This window comes from Loxodonta africana, chromosome 5 (genome assembly GCF_030014295.1).
Source record: "Loxodonta africana isolate mLoxAfr1 chromosome 5, mLoxAfr1.hap2, whole genome shotgun sequence".
Lineage (NCBI taxonomy): Eukaryota > Metazoa > Chordata > Mammalia > Proboscidea > Elephantidae > Loxodonta > Loxodonta africana.
The window spans coordinates 44,733,979-44,758,856 of NC_087346.1; positions in this window are offsets into that span (position 1 = coordinate 44,733,979).

Consider the following 24,878-nt stretch of genomic DNA (forward strand, 5'->3'; position numbering starts at 1 on the left):
TCTACTCTGCTCAAGGGGGGTTGCCATAAGCTGGGGTAGACTTGATGGCAACTAACAACAACAAAAACAGAGAGTCCATTGGTGATACAAATGGTTAACTTGCTCAGCTGCTAACCAAAAGGTCGGAGGTTCAAGTCCACTGAGAAGTACCTCAGAAAAAGGTCTGGCTATTCACTTCTAAAAAAATCCGCCATTGAAAATCCTGTGGAACACAGCTCTACTCTGATACACACAGGGTCACCAGGAGTAAGAGTCCACTTAATAGCAACTGGTTTTAGAGAGCCCAAGAGGTTGGTCAAAATATATTAAGAAAGAATGTGTATTTTAAAAATGAATAAACATATGTTCTGAAACCTAAAGATCTACAGTAGCCCTTAGAGTCCCAAAGGAAGAAATTCTCAATGTCTTTCAGTCATATACTCAGTCGGTGAATACCAATTATGTGCTAAGCATTTTGACATGAAGGTGGATAGTCAAAGCCATGACACATAGGGCAAGCCTGAAAAGTGAAGAAAAAGTAGCCAAAAAAGGAAGGGACATTTTTGAGTACCTACTATGTGCAAAGGATTATTCTCAATATTTAATTTCATTATCATTTTAATACCTCAGACATTCATAAGTATTTTTATTCCCGTTTGTAGGTAAAAAAAATTTTGTTTTTGTTGTTAGGTGCCATCGAGTCAGTTCCGACCCATAGCAACCCTATGCATGACAGAATGAAACCCTGCCCAGTCCTGTGCCATCCTCACAATCATCGCTATGTTTGAGCCTATTGTTGCCGCCACTATGTCAATCCATCTCCTTGAGGATCTTCCTCTTTTTTGTTGACCAAGCACGACGTCTTTCTGCAGGGACTGATCCCTCCTGATAACACTGTCTAAAGTACGTGAAATGAAGTCTTAGCATCCTCGCTTCCAAGACGCACTCTGGCTATATTTCTTCCAAAACAGACTTGCTCGTTCTTCTAGCAGTCCGTGGTACAAATTCAATATTCTTCACCAACACCAGAATTCAAAGGCATCAATTTTTCTTGAATCCTTATTTACTGTTCAGCTTTCGCGTGCATATGAGGTGATTGGAAATACCATGGCTTGGGTCAGGTGCACTTTAGTCCTCAAAGTGACATCCTTGTTTTTCAACACTTTAAAGAGGTTTTTGCAGCAGATTTGCCCAATACAATATGTCGTTTGGCTTCTTTTTGTGTGTGTGTGCTTTAAGTGAAAATTTACAAATCAAGTCAGTCTCTTAAACAAAAATTTACATACACCTTGCTATATACTCCTAGTTGCTTTCCCCCTAATGAGACAGCACACTCCTCCCCTCCACTCACTATTTTTGTGTCCATGCAGCCAGATTCTGACCCCCTCTGCCCTCTCATCTCCCATCCAGACAGGAGCTGCCCACATAGTCTCATGTGTCTACTTGATCCAAGAAGCTCACTCTTCTCCAGTATCATTTTCTATCCCATAGTCCAGTCCAGTCTCTGTCTAAAGAGTTGGCTTTGGGAATGGATCCTGTCTTAGGCTCACAGAAGGTCTGGGGACCATGACCTCCAGGGTCCTTCTAGCCTCAGTGAGACCATTAAGTCTGGTCTTTTTACGAGAATTTGAGGTCTGCATCCCACTGCTTTCCTACTCCCTCCGGGGTTCTCTGTTGTGTTCCTTGTCAGGGCAGTCATCGGCCGTAGCCGGGCACTATCTAGTTCTTCCGGTCTCAGTCTCTGATTTATATGGTCCTTTCTGTCTCCTGGGCTCATAATTACCTTGAGTCTTTGGTGTTCTTCGTTCTCCTTTGCTCCAGGTGGGTTGAGACCAATTGATGCATCTTAGATGGCTGCTTGTTAGCGTTTAAGACCCCAGACAGGACTCTCCAAAGTGGGATGCAGAATGTTTTCTTAATAGATTTTATTATGCCAATTGACTCAGTTGTCCCCTGAAACCAAGGTCCCCAAGTCTATGTCCCTACTATGCTGGCCTTTGAAACATTCAGTTTACTCAGGAAACTTCTTTGCTTTTGGTTTAGTCCAGTTGTGCTGACCTCTCCTGTACTGTGTGTTGTCTTTCCCTTCACCTAAAATAGTTCTCATCAACTATCTAATTAGTGAAAAGTGCTCTCCCAGCCTCCTCCCTCTCGTAACCATCAAAGAATATGTTCTTCTCTGTTTAAACTATTTTTCAAGTTCTTATACTAGTGGTCTCATAAATATTTGTCATTTTGCAAATGACTGATTTCAATGAGAATAATGCGTCCAGATTCCTCTATACTATGAAATGTTTCATGGATTCATCATTGTTCTTTACCGATGCACAGTATTCCATTGTGTGAATATACCATAATTTATTTATCCATTCATCCCTTGATGGGCACTTTGGTTGCTTCCATCTTTTTGCTATTGTAAACAGTGCTGCAATAAACATGGGTGTGCATATATATATCTGTTCATGTAAAGGCTCTTATTTCTCTAGGATATATTCCAAGGAGTAGGATTGCTGGATCGTAAGGTAGCTCTATTTCTAGCTTTTTAAGGAAGCACCAAAAATTCCCAAAGTGGTTTCACCATTTTCAATTCCCACCAGAAGTGTATAAGTGTTCCAATCTCTCCACAACCTCTCCAACATTTATTATTTTGTGTTTTGTGGATTAATGCCAGCCTTGTTGGAGTGAGATGAAATCTCATTGTAGTTTTGATTTGCATTTCTCTAATGGCTAATAACCATGAGCATTTTCTCATATATCCGTTAGCTACCTGAATGTCTTCTTTAGTGAAGCACCTGTTCATATCTTTTGCTTATTTTTAATTGGGTTATTTGTCTTTTTGTAGTTGAGTTTTTGAAGTATCATTAGATTTAAGAGATCAGGTGCTGACTGGAAATGTGGTAGCTAAAAACTTTTTCCCAGTCTGTAGGTAGCCTTTTTTACTCTTTTGATGAAGTCTTTGGATGAGCATAGGTGTTTGATTTTTAGGAGCTCCCAGTTATCTAGTTTTTCTTCTGCATTGTTAGTAAAGTTTTATATACTGTTTATGCCATGTATTAGGGCTCCTAGCATTGTCTCCATTTTTTCTTCCAAGATCGCTAACGTTTTAGATTTTATGTTTAGGCCTTTGATCCGTTTTGAGTTCATTTTCGTGCATGGTGTGAGGTATGGATCTTGTTTCATTTTTTTGCAGATAGATACCCAGTTACGCCAGCACCATTTGTTAAAAAGACTGTCTTTCCCCCATTTAACTGACTTTGGGCCTTTGTCAAATATCAACTGCTCATATGTGGGTGGATTTATGTCTGGATTCTCAATTCTGTTCCATTGGTCTATGTGTCTGTTGTTGTACCAGTACAAGGCTGTTTTGACCACTCTGGCAGTATAATAGGTTCTAAAACCAGGTAGAGTGAGGCCTCCTACTTCTTTCTTCTTTTTCAGTAATGCTTTACTTATTTGGGGCCTCTTTCCGTTCCATATGAAGTTGTTTATTTGTTTCTCCATCTCATTAAAAAATTTCACTGGAATTTGGATCGGAATTGCATTGTATCTATATATCATTTTTGGTAGAATAGCCTTTTTTACAATATTGTCTTCCTATTTTTTTTATCCATGAGCAAGGTATGTGTTTCCACTTATGTATGTCTCTTTTGGTTTCTTGCAGTAATGTCTTGTAGCTTGCTTTGTGTAAGTCTTTTACATCTATGGCAAGATTTATAACTAAGCATTTTATCTTCATGGGGGCTACTGTGAATGGTATCGATTTGGTCATTTCCTCTTCAATGTTCTTTTTGTTGGTGTAGAGGAATCCAACTGATTTTTGTATGTTTATCTTGTATCCTGATATTCTGCCGAACTCTTCTATTAGTTTCAGGAGTCTTCTTGAGGATTCTTTAGGGTTTTCTGTATATAAGATCATGTCATCTGTACGTAGAGATACTTTTACTTCTTCCTTACCAATCTGGATGCCCTTTATTTCTTGATCTAGCCTAATTTTCTGGCTAGGACCTCCAGCACAATGTTTAATAAGATTGGTGATAAAAGGCATCCTTGTCTGGTTCCCGATCTCGAGGGGAATGCTTTCAGACTCTCTCCATTTAGGATGATGTTGGCTGTTGGCTTTGTATAAATGCCTTTTATTATGTTGAGGAATTTTCCTTCTATTCCTATTTTGCTGGGAGTTTTTATCATGAATGGGTGTTAAACTTTGTCAAATGCCTTTTCTGCATCAATTGAAAAGGTCATGTGGTTCTTGTCTTTTATTTATACGATGGATTAAGTTAATTGTTTTTCTAATATTGAACCATCCCTGCATACCTGGTATGAATCCCGCTTGGCCGTGGTGAATTATTTTTTTGATATGTTGTTGAATTCTATTGGCTAGAATTTTGTAGAGGATTTTTGGATCTAAGTTCATGAGGGATATCAGTCTGTAATTTTCATTTTTTTTGTGATGCCTTTACCTGGTTTTGATATTAGGGATATGCTGGCTTCATAGAATGAGTTTTGGGTGTATTCCATCCTTTTCTATGCTCTGAAATACCTTTAGTAATAGTGGTGTTAACTCTTCTCTGAAAGTTTGGTAGAACTCTGCAGTGAAGCCATCTGGGCCAGGTCTTTTTTGTTGTTGTTGTTGGGAGCTTTTTAATTACCTTTTCAATCTCTTCTTTTGTTACGGGTTTATTTAGTTGTTCTACATTCTGTTTGTGTTAGTTTAGGTTGGTAGTATGTTTCTAGGAATTCATCCATTTCTTCTAGGTTTTCAAATTTGTTAGAGTGCAATTTTTCATAGTAATCTGATATGATTCTTTTAATTTGAGTTGGGTCTGTAGTAATATTGCCCATCTCATTTCTTATTCTGGTTACTTGCTTCCTCTCCTGTTTTTCTTTTGTCAGTTTGGCCAATGGTTTATCGATTTTGTTAATTTTTTTTAAAGAACCAGCTTTTGGTTTTGTTTACTCTCTCATTGTTTTTCTGTTCTCTATTTCATTTAATCTAATCTGAGTTTTATTATTTGCTCTCTTCTGGTGCCTGAGGGTTTTTTTTTTGTTGCTCTCTTTCTATTTTTTCAAGTTGTAGGGATAATTCTTTGATTTTGGCCCTTTCTTCTTTTTGTATGTGTGCATTTATTGATATAAATTGACCTCTGAGCACTGCTTTCACTGTGTCCCAAAAGTTCTCGTAGGAAGTGTTTTCATTCTCTTTGTATTCTGTTGATTTCTTAATTCCATCCATAATGTGTTTTATAACCCAGTCATTTTTGAGTAGGGTGTTTTTATTGTTCAGTTTCCAAGTATTTGATTTCTTTTCCCTGCTTTTTCTGTTATTGATTTCTACGTTTACAGCTTTATGGTCAGAGAAGATGGTTTGTAATATTTCAATGTTTTTGGATTCTGCTAAGGCTTGCTTTATGACCTAATATGTGGTCTATTCTAAAGATTTTTCTATGTGCACTAGAAAAGAATGTATACTTGGCTGCTGTTGGGTGGAATGTTCTGTATATGTCTGTGAGGTCAAGTTGGTTGACTGTGGCATTTAGATCTTCTGTGTCTTTATTGAGCTTCTTTCTAAAGTTCTGTCCTTCACTGAAAATGGTGTGTTGAAGTCTTCTACTACAATTGTGGAGCTGTCTATCTCACTTTTCAATGCTGTTAGAGTTTATTTTATGTATCTTGTAGCCCTGTCATTGGGTGCATAAATATTTAATATGGTTATACCCTCCTGGTAGAAAAACCAAAAACCCACTGCCTTCGGGTCAATTCCGTCTCATAGCGACCCTGTATTGTCCCTTTAATCATTATATAGTGTCCTTCCTTATCCTTTGTGGTGGATTTAACTTTAAAATCTATTTTTTCAGAAATTAATATTGCCATTCCTGCTCTTTTTTCATTGTTTTTTGCTTGATATATTTTTTCCATCCTTTGGGTATCAGTTTGTTTTTCTAACTCTAAGGTGTGTCTCCTGCAGGCAGCATACAGATGGATCGTGGTTTTTTTAATTCATTCTGCCACTCTCTGTCTCTTTATTGGTGCATTTAGTCCATTTACATTCAGCATAATTATGGAAGGTATGAGTTTAGTGCTGTCATTTTGATGTCTTTTTTTGTGTGTTGTTGACAGTTTCTTTTTCCCACTTAATTTTTTTTGTGCTGAGTAGTTTATCTTTATATATTGTCTTTTCCTTTTATTCCTTGTTGTTGATTTTATTTCTGCTGAGTCTTCTTTTTGTATTTTATTTTGATGAGTAGGATTGTTAGTCTCCTTTTGTAGTTACCTTAATATTTACCCCTATTTTTCTAAGTTTAAAACTAACTTTTATTGCTTTATATCACCTTGTCTTCCTCTCCATATGAAAGATCTATGACTACATTTCTTAGTTCCTCTTTATTGTTTTAATGTTGTCTTGTTTTACATAATGACATTGCTGTTTCCCTGTTTTGAGCATTTTTTTCATCTTGATTTATTTTTGTGATTTTCCCACCTGGGTTGACATATGATTGCTCTGTCCAGTGTTCTAGTCTTGGGTTGATACCTAATATTATTGATTTTCTAACCAAAGAACTCCCTTTAGTATTTCTTGTAGTTTTGGTTCAGTTTTTATGAATTCCCTAAACTTCCATTTGCCTGGAAATGCCCTAATTTTGCCTTCATATTTGAGAGACAGTTTTGCCAGATATATGATTCTTGGCTGGCAATTTTTTTCCTTCAATGCTTTATATAAGTCATCCCATTGCCTTCTTGCCTGCATAGTTTCTGCCAAGCAGTCGAGCTCATTCTTATTGACTCTCCTTTGTAGGTGACTTTTTGTTTATCTGTAGCAGCTCTTAAAATTCTCTTTTTATCTTTGGTTTTGGTAAGTTTGATTATAACATGTCTTAGTGACTTAATAACAGGGAAGTTTTCTGCCAACAAATTTTCAACAATTCTCTCTGTATTTCCTGTTATCCCTCCCTGTTCTGGTACTCCAGTCACTCATAGGGTTATTTCTCTTGATAGAATCCTACATGATTCTTAGGGTTTCTTTATTTTTTTTAATTCTTTTATCTGATTTTTTTCAAATACATTGGTGCCAAGAGCTTTATCTTCTATCTCACCAATTCTGCCTTCCACTTGCTCAGTTCTGCTCCTCTGACTTTCTATTGAGTTGTCTAATTCTGTAATTTTATCATTAACCTTCTGAACTTCTGATTGCTTACTATGGATTTTTGTGGCTTATTAAATTTTTCATTATGTTCTTGAATAATCTTTTTAATTTCTTCAACTTCTTTATCAGTGTGTTCCTTGGCTTGTTCTGCTAATTGTTTGATTTTCTTCCTGATGTCTTGAAGAGCTCTGTATATGGATCTTTTGAATTCTTCATCCGGTAATTCCGGGAAGGCACCTTCATCCAGAAGATCTGTTGATTCTTTGTTTTCAGAGCTTGTTGAGGTAATCATAGTCTGTTTCTTTATGTGACTTGATATTGACTGTTGTCTTTGAGCCATCTATGAGTTATTGTATTAGTTTATTTTATATTTGCTTACTGTATCCTAGCTTCTTGCTTTGTTTTGTTTTGATATACCCAAATAGGTTGCTTAAGTGAGCTAGCTTGGTCATTTTTGCCTTTGAAGCTCTTACGTCCTGTCGCCACGTGGCTAGAGCTGTTATCATGTGTATCAGCTTATGGCTCCATTCACTTTTCTTGTATGGATTCAGCTCAGTTGTCCAGGTAGTTGGTCATCAAGTGTGTGATATGAGCTGTGTTCTACAGTCTTAGAGTGGCAGGGTAATTTGTGTAGGTCCCGGCATCCTCTTGCAGCAGGGGTCACGCTCTGAACAAGGCAGGGGGCTGACAACCATCCCCCAAGTGTCTGTGAGGAAAGCATTTCCCTGTTCCCTACAGTGTACAGGTGGGTGGGTTCTGCAGACCGACCAGGGGCCCCCAATGCATTTGGTTGTAAGGACTGGGAGGTACCAGTTATCCTTGGAACCCTGTCACGGGTGGTTGGGTGACCTGAGTGGAGCCACCAGTCAGTCCTTAGGTCCCTGATGCAAGTAGGTGAGGACTCTGTTTAATAGGAAAAACAGTGTCAAACACCAAACGCCCACCTCTCCACTTTATAGCTTAAACAGTTGCAGTCTGCCAACAAGGGCCTGTTCTCCTGAAATGTGCCCACACAAGTCCACACGGGGGGAAGGGTATCCAATGTCCATAGATCATTTGTGCCTGGACAGGAGCCAGTTCTGTCCAGAGCTCCCAGGTTAGTGGAGCTGGCAGATTATCTTTTCCCCAATTGTAAATTTACTCCTTCTCCAAGGCCAGGAGAATGGCTCAGAGCACTCAGCAGAACCTATCTCAGGCCCAGGGAAATCAATAGCCACTGAAGCTGGCTTGGGGGCTGGGGGCACGGTAAAATATATGCAAGTACTTAGCTTTTGCCAAAAGCGCTGTTCTTCCCTGGTTCTGGAGGTGTGAGTAGGCTGTGTGGCTGACTGTTTCTGCCCGAGGAAAGTGAGGCTGAATGCTACCCCCAGCCCTCTGTAGTCGCTCCTGGGAATAATGCATGAGGGTTGCCGCAATTCAGGTCCGGCAACTGCTCTCCACTTCTGAACTGTCTCACCCTCCCCCTGCTGCTCAGTCTGTTTTCTAACTTTGCTTTTGGTGTTCAATACTCCTAGCTTGTCATAAATATAATTGTTTCACTTGTTTTTTCACGTGTTTGTTGTAAGAGGGATTGGCGGAAGTGTCTGACTACTCCACTATCTCGGCCCCACCCCCCTTTTTGACTTCTTGACTACTGCTTCCATGGACATTGATTGTAGATCCAAGTAAAATGAAGCCCTTGAATAGTGCAATCGTATCTCCATTTATTATAATTTTGTGGTGAAATATTAGGTAAGTGTCTTAGACTGGATTCTCTAGAGAAACAAAACTAGTGAAGCGTATAAATATATATAAAAATATATATATATAGAGAGAGAGATTTATATCAAAGAAATGGCTCACAGGATTGTAAAAGCTGAAACATCCCAAGCCTATGTATCAGGATAGAGGCTTCTCTCTATTCACATAGCCACAGAGGCTGGCGAACACATGATTGGCAGGTTGGAGGGTGGGGTTTCCACTCTCAGGCTGTGAAGATTGATGAATTTCAAGATCTACAAATAAGCTGATAGCTCAAGTCCCAAAAGCTGGAGGTCAGACAAACAGGAGGCAGCGCAGGATCCAGAGTGAGCAAAAAAGCCAGAGCATCTGCTTATATTTGGATGCAGGCCACACCCCCAAGGAAACTCCCTTTCAACTAACTGGCTACACACAGTAGATTCAATCGTGGGAGTGATCACATATAAATGCTGAGAATCATGTCCCAGCCAAGCTGACACAAAATCTTAACCATCACTGTAAGAGATATTCAGTAACTTGTTCGTGGCAAGCTAGTAGAAGGGAGAGCCGTCGTTTACGAATTCATTCATATTCTTTCTGGCTCCCAGACTATAAACCCTGCTGTTGTTGTTGTTTTTAGGTCCCATAAAGTCAATTTTTAACTCATAGTGACCCCTATGAGACAGAGTAGAACTGCCCCATAGGTTTTTCTAGGTTGTAGTCATTACGGGATCAAATCTCCAGGTCTTTCTCCCATGGAGCCACTGGACAGGCTCAAATCCTCAACTTTTCTATTAGCAGTCGAGCACTAAAAGTTCCACTACTGGGGCTCCTATAGACCCCACTACAATCTGTTTAAAGTACTGGCATAAGTCTAGGCAAATATTATAAGGATAGGAGCAGAGCTTGCCTGGAAGAATCTCTGCAGTATGGGGTCCTCTTGATAATGCTCCCATGAGCCTGCATTTCTATTCTCGACTGATTTCTACTGGTGTTGTTATTCTGCAGTAGCACAGAATGTCTAAGAGCTTTTGAATTCGTGTGGTATTGGATTAAAAGCCTGGTAGATGTGTGACTTTGGATAAGTTGCTTACTCTATCTGAACCTCTGCTTTACCACTCATAAAATAAGAATAACAACCTGTACCTCATAGAGCCATTTTAAGGATCACCCAATAAGATATGCGTTAAGTACTTAGTGCAATACATACACCCTCTTATACATGGTGGGAATTATTATGAATCTTTCATTATTGCTACTGTGACTTATGATTGATTGATCTGGTTCAGCAAGTCTGGCTGGGATGTTTTCTTAGGTGTCTAAGTTTTTTGTAGATCTTCAGATATTCTCACTAAAATGAGATGAATTTTGCAGCACATTTTCCGACCTGATCATTGATTACAGCCTTTTCATTTTAGGCCATATTTCTAGGAATGAGAAATCAAATGTCCCTTTAAAGCCCCGTTCCACAAGTTATGATGTATCTCTGCAGTGTTCATAGAGAGAGAATTGTGGAAGAGTGAAGTCTTCACTTCACCTCATGAAACAATTTCTTCCCAGCCTTGCCTTGGGTGGTCATATTCTTCCTGTAACCACAATGAAGCAAGCAACATTAGTTTTATTTGCAGGTATAAAAATTAATCCTCAAACATACATTTATTATATTATTTAAAAAATAGGGAGTACTTTTCTAGGGATCTGTAGGCACACCTCCCAGCCCACCTACTGACTCATAATTTTACTCTTAATCTCAGAACCTTAACAGAAAAAGTTAATTTTTCTTAAAACTATAAGTTTAAAAAATTTTTTTTTTCCTTATTTCCACCCCATTCCTGGCCTCAGCCGAACCAAACCTGGGTCTTCAGAATCTAGAATATTTTTAGTTAATGCACGCTTTTTACATTGTAAACTCACTTTTTAAATCTAGAATATTTGTGTTTGAGGGTCTGCCTTCAATTCTCCTCAGGCAGCAGGACAAGGAGGGAGGTCAGAGCTCAGAATCCTGCCTCTATAATAAGGGCGGCCTGGGAAAAATAGGAGAAAAGACATGAATTCATTATAGAATAACAGCAGGCAAGCACTTACCAAGTGAATTGGGAAGGAAATTTCTTAGAAGGCCTTAAGAATGTGGAGTAAAAGGAGAAGTTAATCCTAAATACAAAATTGAAAAGCAAGGCAGATGCATGATTCTGGTCTTCCAGATAAGATTCCTTCTGGAATTCAAAAACATCTAAAAGAAGCAAGACAATTGGCTGCTGGGCTCAGTATGTAAACATGGTGCAGGTTGACACAGTGAAGATGTTTATTACAAAAGTTAATGCAATGTCAGGGTGGAAGATCCATGTTTAACCCTATTTCATTGCAATCTGTTGGTCTGCCTTGGAATACAAAATGAAAAATTAGCAAACCAGAGAAAGGAAAAAATGTGAGGGACTTTTTCATAAGCAAACTGGCAAATTATGCACACTGATATTTGTGTTAATAAAAAGAAGGCAAGAACTACTTGCATTTTTAGTTAATGTGTGCTACTCATGTTGTGAACTCAGTTTTTAAAAAAAATTGAATTATGTATTAAAATTTTTATTCACCTCGATATCCAGGTAAAGTCACAGAATTTTAGAGATTAACTGTGTTCAATCTTCTCATTTTTCAGATTAAAACCCTAAAAAAGAGAGCTGTTACATGACCTTCCAGAAGTTACTCAGACAGAGAGCAGTATGGTGAGTCAAACACAACAACTCCCGTTTTACAGGTAAGGCAAGAGGCATGTGAGACGAACAGGAAGCTAGTTGCTTAAGTCACGAATCAGGTCTTATGTTACTATTGGAGAGCCTTTGGTTGATATACTAGGTATTTTATTGTAAAAATATCTTTAGAATGATATAAAGCCTTCTGCACATTTTCGTTAATCATTCATCATCTTACTGTAGAAAAATAAAGATCCTTCTCCACGGTTCAGAAATAAAAATACATACTTGATTGGTGGACTCAGAGATGAGTTAAAACAGCTTTTGGGTGTCCACCACAGACCTCTAGCTTTCCTTATAATTTGGCAATTTGGGTGCTATCTAATGGGGTCATTGCAATTTCTTTTCCATGGTGATTATCAAAGGCTGTATTTCAGTCTCTATTTAAGAAATTCTCACTGGAAAAGGAAACTAACAAATTATTTTTCCCATTGTATCATGTTTCTGAAAGAAAAGCAATCAGAAAGATGTTGTCTTTCCTGGGACTGAGGAAGCCTGTTAATGACCCTGGGGAGACAAAGTGAAGCCTGGGCTTTTGCACCGCAGCAAAGGGATGACCTCACAAAGGCTCTCGTTGCAGTACGGGGCCTGTGGAGCACAGTCCTGTCAGAGTGGTGATTAGTACAACCCCCCAGTGCAGCTGTCCATTGACAGTCACCAATTTAAAAACAAGGAGTCAGCCAGTTAATTACATTGTCAGCAATAAATGTAACAACAGGTCGCGGTGCAACCCAATCCTGTGATGCATCCAGGCAGCCATCTGTATGTCTTCCCCATTCGCTTGGCACTTGTTGCTGCAGAACTGGTTTGAACAAGTGACGTAACAGTGGGGCAGCAGACAGGAACTGTCTCTCCTCCTCTGCCAGGCTGACCTCATTAAGCTTCACTCTTCTTGGAAGAATCAACTTTGGTGTAAATGGAGGACTCAGCAATAGCCCTGGCATTAGCAATAAGTAAGCAGATCATTCATTCAACTCTTTTGTTTATTCATTCACTAACATCTATTGAGAGACTTCTCTTTGCTAGGCATATACCAGAGAAGTACGTATGTGCAGAGGACTGAGTCCGTCTATATAAAGGCAATCAGTGTATGTAAACACAGTAACACTGGTGATTTTCTGGGTATTTCTGTGGCCAGTGTGCTGGATAGTTCTCCATTAGACAAATCCATTATTATGATGCATGTAGACAATTAAAATTGTTGAGTTGCCTGACTTTTCTTTTTTTAACTTTTTTTATACTTCTGTTAATATTTTGAATCAGTTTTAATGGTAGTTATTTTAAAGAGAGAAGAAGAAGGGGAAGGCGAAGGAGAAGGAGGAGAAATAAAATGGCAACAGAGGAAAATCTTAATGTAATCCCTGTCTACTTAAATTAAGAACAGAGAGGTCTGCCACTTTATGTTATTGATTTGCTTCTGTTCTGTTATTCCTTTAGCCAAAGGTGGTGAATTGCTGGTTTGATAACCATCTTGATTTCAACTAGATTTCATCAAATTCCAGAGTGATATCACTAAATGTCCTGCTCCTGCTGTGTCTGAGAATACTTCAGAATCTGTTGGACTTTTTCCTGTTCATGCCCAGTGGGGAGCATTTAGGGTTTAGGATTAAAACAGCAAAAGAACTGTGAACAAACATGCTCAACGGATCAAGGATTCAAAAGGTGATTTCTTACCCTCATACCCTAAGTCAATCACTTATCGAAACGTTGATTAGATTCTTACCTCAAACTCTAAAAGGCTTCTTCTATTCCTTCTTGCCTCTGTATTGCCTCTCTTCTTTTTCTAATACTCTCATTTTGATCTTCTCTTTTCTCACCATTACTAACCAGCTCTACTCTTTTCATCTTCAATTCCTACCCACAAATATGAAGGACATAGATGTATTTTAAATGAATGATATTTAAAGTTTCTTGCTCTTAATTCTGAAAAACAGATGAGGTAAATGTTCTATATTTTTCCCTTGCTAGACGCTTTTTTAAATGGATTGGTGCCTTTTTCTAAAATTACTAAGAAGAAAAAGGAGAAGCAGAAGAATAAGAGGGAATTTTTAGTAAATCTACTGTTAGGATTGAATTATGTCCCTTCAATATATGCACTGAATTCCTGGTCCCTATGGGGAAACCCTGGTGGCGGAGTGGTTAAGTGCTACAGCTGCTAACCAAAAGGTCAGCAGTTCGAATCTGCCAGGCGCTCCTTGGAAACTCTATGGGGCAGTTCTACTCTGGCCTATAGGGTCACTATGAGTCGGAATCGACTTGACGGCAGTGGGTTTTTGGGTGGTTACTATATGCCAAGTTGGAGCCCTGGTGGTACAGTGGTTAAGAGCTTGGCTGCTAACTAAAAGTTGGCAGTTGGAATCCAGCAGCCGCTCCTTGGAAACCCTGTGGGGCAATTCTACTCTATCTACAGGGTTGTTACGAGTGGGAATTGACTTCACGGCAACGGTATATGCCAAGACTGCTCCATGCTGGTGTTGAACACCACTTATACCCTCAAAGAACTTGTAGTACAGTTGGGAAGAATGAGAAGTCAAAAAGCAATTTCAATTCATTGTTTAAGTGTATTCAATTAGAATTTTATGAAATAAAATCTTGAAACCGAGATCTGAAGGTTGATTAGTTAGGTAGTTAGGAATTGGAAATGTCAGGAACAAGGCCACAGAGTCAGGAGAAAACACAGGATTTTCAAAATCACTTTTTTCTACCACTTTTTCCCCAATATAATTATGAAAACCCTGTGAGTTCTAGCAATGAGTGCATTTGTGTGTGTGTGTGTGTGTGTGTGTGTGTGTGTGTGTGTGTGTGTGCAGCAGATGATAAGAATTATACCTGCCTACAAAAAAATAGGATGGTCTGGGAACTTTGCTTAGAAATTTCTGGAGAGAAGAAAGGGCCATTTAGTATATGGAAATATAAGAAAAGCTACTTTAGTGATTGCTTTAATATATGACAGTCACTGTAATAAATAACTCATTATAATGAATTTTCATTTAATATCAAAACAACCACATAATTGAGGTTTTGTTGTTGTTGTTGGTTTAAAAATGAAGACATTGAAGCATTGAGGATTTAAGCAACTTGTCCCATAGATAAGAGTTTGAGGCAGGCTCTAAATCCAGCTGTTTGATTTGCTAGTCCACCTTAACATACCCTCTGCTGTCCCATAAAATACTGCTTCCAAAATTTAAGATCTAAAAGAACAAAAAACAGACCCTCAAAAACAAAAAAAATTAACATCAACAGGATCAGCATTAACACTTCTTTAATACCTATTATAAGGAGCCCTGGTGGTACAGTGGTTAAAGCACTTGGTAGCTAATGAAAACTCGGTGGTTCTAACCCACCAGCTGCTTTGTGGTAGAAAGATGGTGGCAGTCTGCTTCCATAAAGATTAAAAAAAAAAAAAAAAGATTACAGCCTTGGAAACCCTATGAGGCAGTTCTACTCTGTCCTACAGGAGCGCTAGGAGTCAGAATTGACTCAGTGACAATGGGTTTCAATATCTGCTGTGTGTAAGATATCATGCACAGCATTTCTTGTTTAGTTATTATTATTATGGAATTTCTTATATAATTAATTTATTTCTTATAATAGTAGTCTCATTGTCTAGTACTTTATAGTTAAGATATGTAAATAGGAAATATGTACAAGAAAGTAATTCATAATATTGAGTAGCAATAATCATAAATAACATTTACATTGTGTTTTGCAATTTCTAAAACATTTACATACATACATCAGTAGAGTCTCATGAAAGTGTAAAAGGAGAGCGTATCATTCCGTTTTGATTGTAGTAAATAACATAGGTAACAAACAACCCCAAATCTCAGTGATTTATAACTACAATTTTTCCTCTTGATCATTTTTCTGTGTGTTGATTGTATTATCCTGATCTTGTTTGGGCTTGCCTGGCTTTGAGTAGGTCATCTTGACTCACTTCTCTACTTCATATGTCTTCACTCTGAGGCCCAGGATAAATAATCAGTGGTTTCTTGGGTATGCTGTTCATATGGTGGATCACAGGAGCACAAAAGAAGGCAAACTAAACTATGGAGGCACATTTAGAGCCTCTGCTCATGCCATGTCTCTTAACATATCTTTAGCCAAAATAAGTCACATGGTCAAACCAACATCAAGGGAATGAGGAATTATATTCCACCCACAGTGGAAGGCACTGTAAAGTTGTAAGACAAAGGGTGTTGATGTATAATCATTTTACAGGAAGGAAAAGAAATGAGGACAAAAATCCACTTATAAATGAGAAAAGAATCCCAAAGAGTTTAAGTGATCTATTCATGATCACATAGTTAAGAAGTAGAGAATCTGAGATTAAGACCTTTTTCTTAGGACACTGACTTTTGTGGGTTTTGTTATGACCCATAAGAGCTCTTAAAAAAGGAAGTAATAACTTAAGGCCAAGGTGTCTGAAAACTCTAGGGCGAGGTGAGGTTTGCTGTAGATGATGGAAAACAAATAGATATTCCAAACCGAACTCACTACCATAAAGTCAATTCCAACTTATAGCAACCCTATAGGACAAAGTAGAACCGCCCTCATAGGGTTTCCAAGGCTGGAAATTTTATGGAAACAGACTGCCACATCTTTGTCCCATGGAGTGGCTGGTAGGTTCGAACTGCCAGGTTTTGGTTAGCAGCCTAAACCTTTAACCATTGCACCACCAGGGCTCTTTCATAAGGTATTGTTGGTTTTAGGGTCAGTTGAGTCATTCTGACTCATAGCGACGCTATGTACAACAGAACAAAACACTGCCCCGTCCTGCACCACCCTCACAATCTTTTCTATGCTTGAGCCCATTGTTACAGTCACTGTGTCAATCCATCTTACTGAGGGTCTTCCTCTTTTTCGCTGACCCTCCACTTTACCAAGCATGATGTCCTTCTCCGAGAACTGGTCCCTCCTGATAACATGTCCAAAGTATGTGGAATGAAGTCTCAGTGTTCTTGCTTCCAAGCAGCATTTTGGCTGTGTTTCTTCCAAGACATATTTGTTTGTTTTACTGGCAGTCCATGGTACATTCAATATTCTTCACCAACACTATAACTCAAAGGCATCAATTCTTCTTCAGTTTTCATTATTAATTGTCCAGCATTTGCAAGCATATGAGCTGATTGAAAATATATACCTATATTGTATATGCGAGTTTGCCTGGGATAGTCCCTTAGTATGCCTGGTATAATGATTCATGCCTTCCCATCCCTCCAAACTAAAGGGTTCCCAATGAGAAGATACTTTGTGTGATCAATTTAAGCTCAACAGTGGATGAAAATAAGGAGTATCTCCCATTGTAGCACATAGTATATATACACTGTATATTCAAGTACAGTGAAGACACCAGTTTGATTGGTCTGGAGGCTCCTATTTGAGGGGTGTTAGCAGCATCCTAATAGAGAAAAATATTTAGGCTAGTTTGTGAGGTGACTTGGTTGCCAGACAGAGAAGATGATGTATATTTGTATAGTTATTAGGGAGTCATTAGAGGAGTCCTGGTGGCACAGTGATTAAAGTGCTAAGCTGCTAACCAAAAGATGGTGGTTGGAACCCACCAGACACTCTGCAGGAGAAAGATGTGGCAATCTGCTTCCATGAAGATTTACAGCCTTAGAAACCCTATGGGACAGTTCTACTCAGTCCTATAGGGCTGCTATGAGTTGGAATCAACTCAGTGGCAGAGGGTTTGAGTAGGGAGCCATTAAAATATTGGAGCAGCATGGTGACAGTATCATGGTTGATTTAGAAAGATAAAAGTAGGACAAACTGAGTGAAAAAAAGTATGAGGTAGGAGAACCAGTCATGAGACAAACTCAGTAGTCTTAACATGAGGCCATGATAATCTAAACCAAAGTGAAAAGAATGGAATATAAAGAGTAGGTATGAGAGCTATCAGAAAGGAAAAGGGTTAAATACCCATGTAGAAATATAAAGAAGGCGATTAGATATATAAGTGTATGAACAACATGGGGGCGGAGACTGACCTCCTCTAACTTCACAAAGGAAAAAGAGAAAATCAACAGCCCAAGGCTGATTCCTATGAGGTGGAACTCAGACATGCCCACTCTCTCCACCATTACTAATTTTGACACCAACCTTTCCTCCCACATCACTCTCTACTTCTCTGCTTGGTTCCACAATTCAGTGAAATGACCACACAGAGTTCACAGATCATACTTGTGATTATGGGGTTTATTAGGGAAGTAAGAAGTTAAAATTCAGGCTAAGGAACACTCAAGGATACCATTCTTCCATCAGGACAGTTTCTTCCCAACCCTGTTTGTAGGCACGCTTTTCCTGGCCTTAGGCCTCTGCCCAAAGGCACTTAGCTTTCTTGCTCTGTGGTCTGGGAAGCCCACTGTACCATCTCCCTTGGGTCTCTACTGCTGGTCTTTCAATCCTTGATAGTGGTGAGTTCTTCTGTTTCTCACCTCTGGGGTGGATCATTTCAAGCCCAGTGGGATGGCAAAACCAATCAATTCCTTTGGTGGGCTATAATTACCCTATCTGAGCAACCCCACCCAATCACTTGAGTGGGAGTTACAAGACCATGGCTAGAAGGGCCATAGTAAGCAACTCATTACACTGCAGGTCACCCCTTAGCTCTTCTAGCCATTGACCTTTTCTTACTTGAAGATTAACTTCCCAGTCATTTTACTAGTCCAAAACAGTCATTAACAATTAGTCCTTCAGTAGGGCAAAAGAGTCCTAAGGGTAAAGTTATTCAGATACCAGCCATTCAGGTCTGATGCAGGTTTTCATCTGATCTGGTCAGATTCTACAATAGTTCATCTCATCTTCACCCCTTCTGGTGTACAATAAAATTCAACGGAGAGAAAATTATTCCCTTGCTCTGAGCTTCATGAAGTATCAGCATAGCAAAGCTTTAAGGGACTTTAGGTTTGGCCACAGTATTCCACTCCAGCAGTCGCTCTCCCTTAGTTCACTCTTTCATACTTACAGCTTCTACAAGTAGAGTTTTTACAGTCAGAATTAACCCTGCTAACAATCAACACAACTGAATTGTACAATCCTATCATCATCTTCCTCCACCCTCTCTTCCCCAGGCTCTTCAGGAAAAGAGGAATCTATTCAGTGAGGATGCTCCCTTATCTCCCTCATTTTGTGTAAGGACACTCACGAAAGCATGTAAGCTAGCCACTTCATGCCTTTTTATCTCCTCCCATTTTAGATAGTCAATGTTTAAATTGCTAGTCCCTGTCAAACCAGTACTCTGAGGAGACAAGCATGTTCCTTGGTCTTAAGAATCTTCTGTTCCAGTTGGAACTTTGAGTATCTGCATCCATAAGCAAAATGCAGTCCAGAGCAAGCCATCAAATTGCAGCAATCTACACCAGCTCATAGTGCCAAACATCTTTATCTTCATTCGGTTGGGTTCTGGTCAGCTCATCCCTAGCCATCCAAGTTAGGTCACAGCCTCAGACTAGAGAGTTCACAACACCTCCCAGCACTTCAGGCAGCTCCTTCACACTCTCTCATCCTTAGCCCCCTTGGGTTAAGTTTAGTTTCATAAACTCCAGGAGTCCAACAACTCATTTTACTTCTGACCAGCCAGCCCTTCCAATTTCTTTCATCTTTAGCCCCCATGGGCTGGGTCAAAGGATGCCAGGGGAACATGTCCAGACTCAGCTTGTCTCTTCACTGGTGCCCCACTTTCACCCATTGAGTGGATCCAGGTGGTCACCACAAGTAAGTACACCAAGCTGTGTATTTGCTGGCTCCCTTTAATTTCTAGTCCTGAAAGAGGGCTCCTTATGATGGACACTGACTTTTCCTGCCTGTATGCATCCAACAGCAAGCCACTTGCTCAAAATTCAAAAAGTGAAACAGTTTTTTCTGCAATCTTTCCTTCAAATGCAAATATTCTGTTCTCTCAGCAGTTCTGGGTGGTTCTGCATGTCTTTTCAAATGCAAAATCTAGGTGGGGCTCAGGTTTTCAACCTAAGCCCCCACTCTACAAACAAGACTGCTATGTTCAAAGAGCCTGTTTTTCCCTCAGGCAAATTCTAGATCCCTGTTTTAGGCTGGGTCCTCCAGAGAAGAAACACTGAGAATCAATGCCCAGCCAAGGTAACACACAATCTTAACCATCACAATCCCCTTTTAGCATATCAGATCAAGTATTGGCTACAGGCAGAGTTACAATTTGTTTGTAACTATTTTTATAATACTCAATACTCATCTCTACCGCACATTTAGGTCTGCTTTAAACACAAAGCAGGAGAAACTTTCAATATTCATAGCACATTAAATTAAACATGTAATCATAAACAGATAACCTTTTTAAAACATTCCAGTTTCATCTTCTCTTCTCCATCCCTTGACTATTTTCTCATTTATCTGCATATGGCCTTGGGCCTCGGACTGGGTGGAACAAGTAGACCCTAGCCCCCTATCAATCATCTTGCTTATCTGGCCTGGCTTTTTCCTCAAGGTTTTTTCCCTTCAGCTGCAGCACAAATTTCCTTTCAGCCTTTACAGGTAACAACAACAAAAGTAACCATCTGAGAATCAAAATTTTCACTTCCCAAACCTATTCATTCTTTCTCTCACAAAATTCCGTACTTCCATGCGTCTGGAGCCATTGCAAAGAATCCCACTGCTGATCCCAAGTGTAAAAACAGTATGGGGGTGGAGTTTGACCTCCTCTAACTTCTCAAGGGGAAAGGAGAATCAAAATCAATAGCCCAAGGCTGATTCCTGTGAGATGGAAGTCAGACAAGCCTCCTCTTTCCACTGTCTTTACTAATTCTAACACCGACCATCCCTCCCACAGTACTCTCTGCTTCTCTGGTTTGATAATTCATTGCAATGGCCACACTGAGCTCACAGACCATACTTACAATTATGGGGTTTATTAGGGAAGTAACAGGTTACAATTCAGGCTCAAGAACCCTCAGAGATATAGTTCTTCCATTAGGACAGCCTCTTCTCAGCCCTGCTCGCAGGCACACCTTTCACTGACCGTAGGCCTCTGCCCAAAGGCACTCAATTTTCTTGCTCCATGGGCTGGGAAGCCCACTGCTCTGTCTCCTATAGGCTTTTCCTGTGGATCTCTCCTTCCTTGGTGGTAGTGGGCTCTTCTTTTTCCACCTCTGGGGTAGCTCATTTCAAGTCCAGCAAGATGACAAAACCAACCAACCCCTTTGGCGGTCTCTAATTATCTTGTCTGCACAGTCCTGCCTGATCTCTTGAGTGGGAGTTACAAGACCATGGCTAGAAGACCATAGTAAGTAATTCATTACACTGCAGTAAGTCTGGAGCTCAGAGGAGAGGTCTATGTTAGAAGTATAAACTTGAGAGTCTAGTCCTGGCATTCAATATCATTAATATCACATGCAAACACACTTTTGCTTAAAATAACTCAAAAATGGCTGAAGGGAACTGCCAGAAATTCAAGCTGGATTCAGAAGAGAATGTAGAACTAGGGATATCATTGCTGAAGTCAGATGGATCTTTGCTGAAAGCAGAGAATATCAGAAAAATGCTTATCTCTGTTTTATCGGCCATGCAAAGGCATTTGACTGTGTGGATCACAACAAATTATGGATAACATTGCAAAGAATAGGAATTCCAGAACACTTAATTGTGCTCATGCAGAAACTGTACGAAGATCAAGAAGCAGTTTTTCAAACGGAACAAGGTGATACTGTGTGGTTTAAAATTGGAAAAGTTGTACATCAGGGTTGTACGCTTTCACTACACTTATTCAATCTGTATGCTGAGCAAATAGTCTGAGAAGCTGGACTATATGAAGAAGAATGTGGCATCAGGATTAGAGAAAGACTCATTAACAACTTGTGACCCATCCTTGTTTGCCAGCAGTGAAAAGGACACTTACTGATGAGGATCAAAGACTACAACCTTCACTATGGGTTACACCTCATCAAAAAGAAAATGAAAACACTTACAACTGGACCAGTAAACAATATCATGATAAAATGGTGAGGAAATTGAAGTTGTCAAAGATGTCGTTTTACTTGGGTCCATAATTAACACCCATGGAAGCAGCAGTCAAAAAATCAAATGTTGTATTGCATTGGGTGAAGCTGCTGCAACGGGCCTCTTTAAAGGGCTAAAAAGCAAAGACATGACAGTGATGACTAAGGGGAGCCTGATCCAAGCTGTGGTGTTTTCAATTGCTTCATATGCATGCAAAACATGAACAATGAATACGGAAGACTGAAGAAGAATTGATGCATTTGAATTATGGTATTGACATACCAGGAGAATGATCACATCTGTCTTGGAGGAAGTACAGCTAGAATGCTTCTTTGAAGCAAGAATGGTGAGACTTCATCTCTCCTACTTTGGACATGTTATCAGGAAAGATCAATCTCTGGAGAAGGACATTGTGCTTGGTAAAACAGAGGATCAGCAAAAAAGAGGAAGACCCTCAATGAGATGAACTGACACAGTGGCTGGAACAACAGGCTCAAACATAGCAAAGATTGTAAGGATGGCACAGGACTTGGCAATGTTTCGTTCTGTTATATAGTAGGTAGCCATGAGGCTAGGTCAACTTGTGGCACCTAACAACAGCAACAACACGGTTGACATTGGCTTTGACCTTAAACAAGTTACTTAACCACTTTGAATTTCAGCTATTTTATTTCAAAAAATGGAGAACAAAAAAGAAAATCATTCAGTGGACTGTTGTGGGAGAGGAGAGGTTTACATTTGCAGTTTGAATTGACAGTGGAATGATCGTAGAATGATGCCAAACAAGATCAGAAAGAGGTTGGCACTGTAAATGTGGATACGTGAGTCTTGTTTATAAATGGACTAGATAAAGCTAGGTCAACAGGGTGATGAAGGGAGTTAAAATAGAGCAGAATATTTAGTCCTGAGCTTAAAGACAAAAGGCATATGTGAATGAGTCCTTTCTGTGGTTGTTTGCGGGTAAGTAGACTTAAAGTAAGGGGCCCTGCTGGCGCAGTGGTTAAGCACTCAACTGTTAACAGAAAGTTTGGTAGTTCGAACCCACCAGCTGCTCTATAGGAGAAAAGACCTGGAGATCTGCTCCGGTAAAGGTTTTAGCCTAGGAAACCCGATGGAGCAGTTTCACTCTGTAATATAGGGTCACTATGAGCCGGAACTGACTCAAACCCACACAACAACAACAGACGTAAAGTATAGTAACTTGTCCACTGGGGCAAGTTTGTAAGGAACCCACAGTAGATATTTATGTCCTGAATCTGTGGATAGTTTTTCTAGATGGATATGTATTATTCAAAAACTCCTGCTTACCTCCTTTTTGTTTTTTTTTTTTTAAATTACCAATGAATGCTTCCTTTCAAACTTTATCTTCCGGCAAGAGATTGAAGGTGAATTCCCTTAGCCTGAACTATCCTTGACTTTTGTGAGGTCTGCAATTATTGACGGTTTAGCTTTCATTTAGAGGTGAGGGCTCAGATCCTACACCAGCAACACTGGGTAGGTGTGCTAGAAACAGAGTAGCTACCTCGGGACTGTGAAAGGGAACAGCCTGAAGAACAGGAGCACATATGCCCCATCTTGGGGGCACTTTTGCTCAGGTGTGTTAATCGGTTGCTCATTCTAGTACCTCGCTATAATATGTACCAGTGGGAATTTCAATCATTTGGGAAAAACCTTTCTTCTACTCTGAAGGCGTCTGTCAAGAAATCCAAAACCATCTGTACAAATAGATCAAAATTCCATCAAGCTGTGAAAGCTGGTTCCTTCACTAAAATATTTAACTTTATAGAAGATCCTGGAAGATTTCAAGAGCAGAAAAGCACAGGTTACGGTTTCATATCTTCTGGATTTTCCCAGAACATAGTATTGCTGGGTTATGTCATTTTCTTTTGTCTAGTTTTCTTCTTTGCATGTGACTGACTAGTAGGCACTTCATTAAAAAAAAAAAAAAAAAAAAAAAACTTCATTACTTACTGTTTTTTTAGAATTAGGCAAGATATTAGCCCAGTTGTAGCTTCTTGGTTAGAAGTGTTTCTCAGTAGTTGCTCCTATCACTTTCTGCTCCATTCCTTTCTACCCTTAATGTGTGTCTCTTTTCCAAAACCAGAGCTTTCTTTGGGCAATGGCATTCTGTAGGTCCAGTCTAAAGCTTCATCCAAATGTCCAAAATTCCTGTGACAGGTGATGTGATATTGTAGATGTCTCTATGCATACATAACTTCTCTGTTCTCTTAAGTCTCTTGCTTTTTATTGTTGTAGTGATGCTTGTTCTTAAGCCTCAACTCTGATCCTTCTACCAGTGCAGACTTTCCCATTTCTTGTATGCTGTGGCAAACTTAGGGAGGGAAGTATAGTGTAGTGGAAAGAGGTCAGGACTGACAAATAAGACCTGGATTATGAATTCAGGTTTGTGAATTTGGGTTAATTGCAATCTTCTGAGTCTTAGATTTCCCATCCACAAGACGAAAAGATTGAGTTAAATAATCTCTAAGGACCAAGGCCAGACCAAGACTAAGGGTATTCCCAGTTGCCAAATGATTTGGCAGTGTTCCAAACTGATAATCTTCAAACAATTGTTCAACATTTGTTGAGCAAGGTCAATGCTGCAAGGTTTTTTTCCTTACTTTAAGGCCCTGCTTACATTGGCAGCAATGAGATAAATTTATATCCTGTCACTTATATAAGGACTTCCTCCCAGAGATTTTGTTAACTGGCCCTCTATTTCTTATGAACTCTTGTCCTACTTCAGCACCCTCTATTGATCAGTGCTCAAGACTGTCTATTAATCTAGCTTGGATAAGATCCCATTTGTTCCTTGTCATCTATACATGACTAATTTAACCAGTTATGCCCTTTCCTGGCTACATTCCTCTGCCTGGAATATCCTCACTGTCCCTCCCCAGTCTACTTTATCCAAATGGTCCAACGTTATTTCTCTTCTCAATAACTTTCCAGGATCTCTCAAGACAGAATGAGATGTTCTCAACTCTGTGCTTTAGCGTGCGTCTTTGTTTCTCTTTATAAAATTGATTGTATTGCTATCAGTTATTTAAACATTTGTCCTTGTTAATAAACTTGGAAGGTCTAAAACCCTGTATTTGGTTTTGTAGCTCATGTCCCTAACTTAGGGCCTATATTAGGCAGGTATTGCAGCAATAATACCACATTGCATAATAAACTACCCCAAAATTAAACGATTGTAACAGTAACATATATTTTTTAAATTCATGTATCTGAAGATCAGCTGAGATGGTTCTGCTTCAGTCTGTAGCTCTGTGAGGTGGCTGGGGAATCTCTGTACCATGTGCCACATTCTGAGGCCC